Raw genomic sequence first — 5,699 nt, forward strand, 5'->3', positions numbered from 1 at the left:
TTTAAACAATTGCTATATAGCAGTTTGTATTTTAAAGTATTGCTGTATAGCAGTTTGTTGTTTAAACAATTGCTATATAGCAGTTTGTATTTTAAAGTATTGCTGTATAGCAGTTTGTTGTTTAGACTATTGCTATATAGCAGTTTGTATTTTACAGTATTGCTGTATAGCAGTTTGTTGTTTAGACTATTGCTATATAACAGTTTGTATTTTAACCTATTGTTACATAGCAGTTTGCTCTTTCGAACATTGGATCTCAGCAACCTGAGTTAAAGAACAAGCAACCTAAGTTAGCTTGTTCTTGTCAGTTATTCCCCCCATTACTTCAGGTATTAGTCAAACAATAGTTTTAACAATGTTTTTTGTTGTTGTTTAATATGATTTGTTAGATTACAATATGTTTGTGAAATTTAGTACAAAAATACACTATACTATATGAATGCTGTTATTGTGATAAGAAGAAAACCAGAAAACAAGTTTTTATATGTATGAATTCCAATGATCCGGATATGTAAACTTGGCGTCTTGAACAATAATATAATTTCATCATTTCAAAAGCAATCATTCTAAAACACTGTTTGAATCCCTTACTGGTTGTACAATAATCTCAGAAGTGTTCATTCAAATATTAGTTTGTCTTACATCAAAAAGAAGCTTGACATACAAGATTCTTGCGAGCAACGTTTACAAGGCCTCTAGTGTGGAATCTCTGACGGTGTAGATGGCGCCTTGTCGGCGTCAGTCGGTCGGGTAGATTAGTGGTTGTCTTTATTTCCGACATACACGCTAAGAAAGTTGTTTTAGTTTGAAGGAGTGGATGGCTTTACGTACATTTCCGAAGAACCTTCATACAAAACACGAGTTGACTTGAATGCAATGCTGTTACCCAAACTTTCCCACCATACAGTTAAAGTTTTATATCGTTTCAAATTGTTAAGTCGATTGAATGCAGGGTAACATTTATTTCTGATCCCAAGAAAGGTAAACAAGAGACTCAACCTTGGCCGCGTGGTTACAGACGACGTTAATTGCCATTCAGCTTTGTCTGACTGTATTTCTTTTACAAGTGTGTCTAAAATAAAATATGAAATATCCAATACAGAAAATAATAAATAATATTTATTTACCTCATTGTTTTGAATGCCAGTTAGAAGACCTTGTATAACACGATCAGTGACAGAGAGAAGCTAAGAAAAAGCTTCTTTCTCTTTTCCAAGCTGAGTCAGGTCAGTGCCAATCAGTCAGAATGGGCCACACTCGACCTACAGTGAAGAAAAATGTAACTAGAAACATCTGTGCTAAATGGAAAAGACTAGACCACAACCATAGTATAGCTGTTAACGAAACTCTGGGAAAGTTAGCTGAAGTACATACCTACATTATTAACTAGAGATCATGTTTATTCATATTAGAAAAAAGTCGTATTTTCGTTGGTATAGGTCACTTTCTTGAAATGTATTTTAATAAAAATTCTAATATCTTGTACTGACCACAAGATACGTTCTTGTAGGACAATAGTATAAGATAAATTGTAAAATGTATTATTGCGCGCACACACATGCACATATTTTAAAGGTATTTTAGTATTCCAACTATGATGTATGTTATTCAGCGCAGTTGTTCCCTTAGAATATATTTTAGGTATTCCAGTTAAGATGTATATTATTCTGTGCATTTCTGCCCTAACAATAAATAAATAAAGGTGATCGAACAGACAACGTTAGAATATCTTGACACAAATATTGCTGTCCTTTTATAAGAGCATTTATACAAACAAATTTAGTCTTAGGTTAGTACAGTGCCCATCCTTAATATGACTCGCAGCAATCTTGGCCATGGTCGCAGAAAATTCATGGTATTACCCGATCCACTGTTAGATTTAGCCATGGTTAAATCTCTAGAGCTATTGCTTTTCCATAGTGATTAAACATTTTTGGAACGTATATACAACATTTGTTACATAAAAGTTTCCTGTTCGGTGGATTACTCAAGTCTCATCAGCAATGTACAATATTAAGTACAAAGTTACACAACTGACTAACTGCGCTGTGCCCACTACGGAATTGAAACCCGGTTTTTAGCGTTATAAGCCTCCAGACCTAACGCTGAGCCACTGGAGGTTCATTATTTTTAAAAGGAGACCATGCTTATCATCCTTTACTTCTAGTCAAGGCAAGCTATCTATATAGATCAAAACTAAAAATTAAACACTTCGCTGGCGATGTTTTATATCATAAAGTCTGTAGAGTCTATATGTAGGGATGGCCAATATACTCAATAGGCATAATATAAATATGCACGCTAAAAATCAACAATGACAGAGAGTTTTACTTTAAAAGATGATTGGTAATCACTTTCATTTGTTTCTCTACTCAACAAGCCCAAAAACAAGGCAAGAAGCCATCGCTAAAATACCAAACCAGAAAGTAACCAACCCACCAAATTATTCATCTTTCTTCTTGTTTCACTCGAGGTAACTCTACTACTACTTTATTACTAATGCCAGTTTACACCTAAATCCACTCCATGTGTTTCTGGGCAGTGCACGACGCCATCGATTGTATATTATTGATTGTTGGTATGCAGTTTCTTTATCATAATATCAAGGTTATATCAGGGTAGGTAATAATGTAGTGTAACTAAGAGCGTAGGACTTACTTACAAGGAAAACCAAGTTGAGTCAAACCATGTCTTGATTATTACAGACTACTGCAGACTCTTGCTACGAGATCGGTCGAATTGACCGACCTAGTAACCATTTTGTACTCGTGTATTTTACAGTGTGACATTAAATTTGAGTACTTAAAGTCATGTATGGATGATCTATGCATAGCTGTATCATTCCTATACTCTTGTTTGCATACTTTTTGGCACTGCCATCCCTACATCATTTTACACTTACAAAATGTTTTTTATTACTTGTTTACATTATTGGCAGTGTGTTTCATGCTCTCATTTTGTTTGAAAGTAATAGCTTAGGATTAAAGTTATTGATATAATGGAGTGAGACAAGATATAACCTATGAGAATACTTGTCACTTGTTGGAGAAGTTTGACTTATTGAAGTATATATACACAATAATTAAATTACCTCTTTTTTTAGCTAATGAAGAGATATATTACCCTAACTATTATATTCCAACTATCTCCTTAACAACGTGTACTCATGCTTTAAGATAGAAAAGGAGCAATAAGTAATACATTGAAAAGCGATAGAACTGTATGTAACAATAGTAACTTCCGCTCAAAGTTATGTGTTTAGAGCGAAACTGAATACTTACCTGGCCATCAGTACAGTTGATTAAATACACTTTACTTATGTTTCTACTTATAAAGATTAGAATGCATTATTTCATCAGTTAACGATATTTTAGACCATATTTCCTATAAATATCTCACGACGTTTGGCCAGCTTGAGAGAACAGTGGAAAACAATCTCTGCAATAAAAGTATAATAGTATAATCATTATTGTTAATGAAAGTAACAATAATTAAATAATATCGTTATTTAAGACTTATAACATAAGTAAATTAACGTAGAGAAAAGTCCGTGTATATTCTACAAATTAAATAATATAGTATACTTAGGTAGTTTAGCTATAATCACAAAACAATAAACCGAATTACCCGAACTCTTTCCTAAAGTAAATCTTTGTTCTTTACCATTAAAGGTCTATCTTCTGAAGTTTGGATTATCTGGTTCCTTGTTTTGTGATTAATCTGTTTGTTTTTATTTTATGTTAATTAACTTTTTGTTATTAAAATCTTCCATTTTTTTCCAACAACAAGAGGAATTAACAATATATCCTTAAAATACTTCCAAATATTTAACTGGAAAAATTACCATTGTAAATGAAATTCTTAAAGCACTTCTGGTGGACTGTACTTTCTGTCAAAACACTGAAACGTAACCACGCTCAGCAAAACCTGAGATTTTATTAAACCGTTTTGATCAACGTTACAGAAAAATAAGACGATTCTGTTACTTGAGGAAAGGGGGGGGAAGTATTATTTCTTATCGATTTCAAATACTTGTTCGAAGTAATGATATATATATATATATAGTTTTTTCGTAATGTTACGGTTCTGGTAACCATAGCAACGTGACTTTGAAAATATGATTTGTGACATGGAGACTTGAGACACTTTTTAGTATTTAAAATATACTTAAGTATCCATTACTACAAGTAAATAAAACCTACTAATCTGATTATGTATAGCCAGACTTACTTTCTTTTAAGAACCGTTGAAGTCAATTTCCTGGTGATATGTACTGTTTCAGTTTTGACCTGGCCCGGCATGGCCAGGTGGTTAGGGCACTCGACTCGTAATCTGAGGGTCGCGGGTTCAAATCCCCGTCACACCAAACATGCTCACCCTTTCAGCCGTGGGGGCGTTATAATGTGACGGTCAATCCCACTATTCGTTGGTAAAAGAGTGGCCCAAGAGTTGGCGGTGGGTGGTGATGACTAGTTGCCTTCCCTCCAGTCTTACACTGCTAAATTAGGGACGGCTAGCGCAGATAGCCCTCGTGTAGCTTTGCGCGAAATTCAAAAACAAACAAATAGTTTTGACCTAAACAACACCAAACAATTGTTTAATTCGGGAATTATTACGGAAAATGTACTATGACTTACTAAAGCTGGCATGTCACTTGTCAAATAATTTTAAGTCTTGTTGCGTGTGAAACATATTTATTTAAGGATACATACTTTGTTGGCGTATGACTAATGAGTTGTGACGTGTAGAAATTGAACAGGTATCATAACTGATGACATCTGACCTTCTGATAATAAGCTGTGATCGATCAGTAACTGTTAAGAATGATTTGTGGCTTTTTTTTACCTAGACTTTGCCCTTTAGTGCTACATTCTTATAATATCTTGTAACCCTTAACCTTTTATATAATATTCTAGACTGTTTATGTATCAAGTTACTTGTGTATCCATGACTCGGTTAGTTAGAGGGTTTCTAATATCACACAAAAATATTGAACAAAAACATCATGAATATTGTAATTTAACCCACTAATTACTGCTGCCTTGTTTGATTCTTTGTTATACATATACAAAATTTGCTATCTGGGCTGTGCCCACAGCAGGGTTCGAAACCCCAATTTCAGCGTTATGAGCTTTTAAGCAGGGCCACAAGGGAGTTGGATGGCAATTACTGTGGAAGTCATTAACAATGAACGGTATAAAAAGTGTGTGGACCTCACTAACAGTGAACGATTATATAAACTGTGTGTGGACCTCAGTAACAGTGAATGATATAAAAACTGTTTGTGGACATCACTAACAATGAACTCTATAAAAACAGTATGTGGATCTCACTAACAATGAACTCTATAAAAACAGTATGTGGATCTCACTAACAATGAACGGTATAAAACAGTTTGTGGACCTCACTAACAATGAACGATATAAAAACAGTATGTGGACATCACTAACAGTAAATGGTACAAAAACTGTGTGTGGACATCAATAACAGTGAATGATATAAAAACTGTTTGTGGACATCACTAACAATGAACTCTATAAAAACAGTATGTGGATCTCACTAACAGTGAACGGTATAAAACATTATGTGGACCTCAATAACAATGAACGATATAAAAACAGTATGTGGACATCACTAACAGTAAACGGTACAAAAACAGTGTGTGGACCTCAATAACAGTGAATGATATAAAAACTGTT

General features: G+C 34.0%; 1 long non-coding RNA gene across 1 annotated transcript in view; it reads right to left on the bottom strand.

Annotated features, from left to right (window-relative positions):
- The window catches only part of LOC111088046, a 10,389-nt gene that overhangs the window by 2,064 nt on the left and 2,626 nt on the right, over positions 1 to 5,699 (bottom strand). Inside the window, exon 2 of the long non-coding RNA XR_002612667.1 lies at positions 1,128 to 1,262. This is a non-coding gene — a long non-coding RNA (uncharacterized LOC111088046). The remainder of the gene's footprint in view (positions 1 to 1,127; positions 1,263 to 5,699) is intronic.

This window comes from Limulus polyphemus, unplaced genomic scaffold (assembly GCF_000517525.1).
Source record: "Limulus polyphemus unplaced genomic scaffold, Limulus_polyphemus-2.1.2 Scaffold3040, whole genome shotgun sequence".
In the NCBI taxonomy this organism is placed as follows: domain Eukaryota; kingdom Metazoa; phylum Arthropoda; class Merostomata; order Xiphosura; family Limulidae; genus Limulus; species Limulus polyphemus.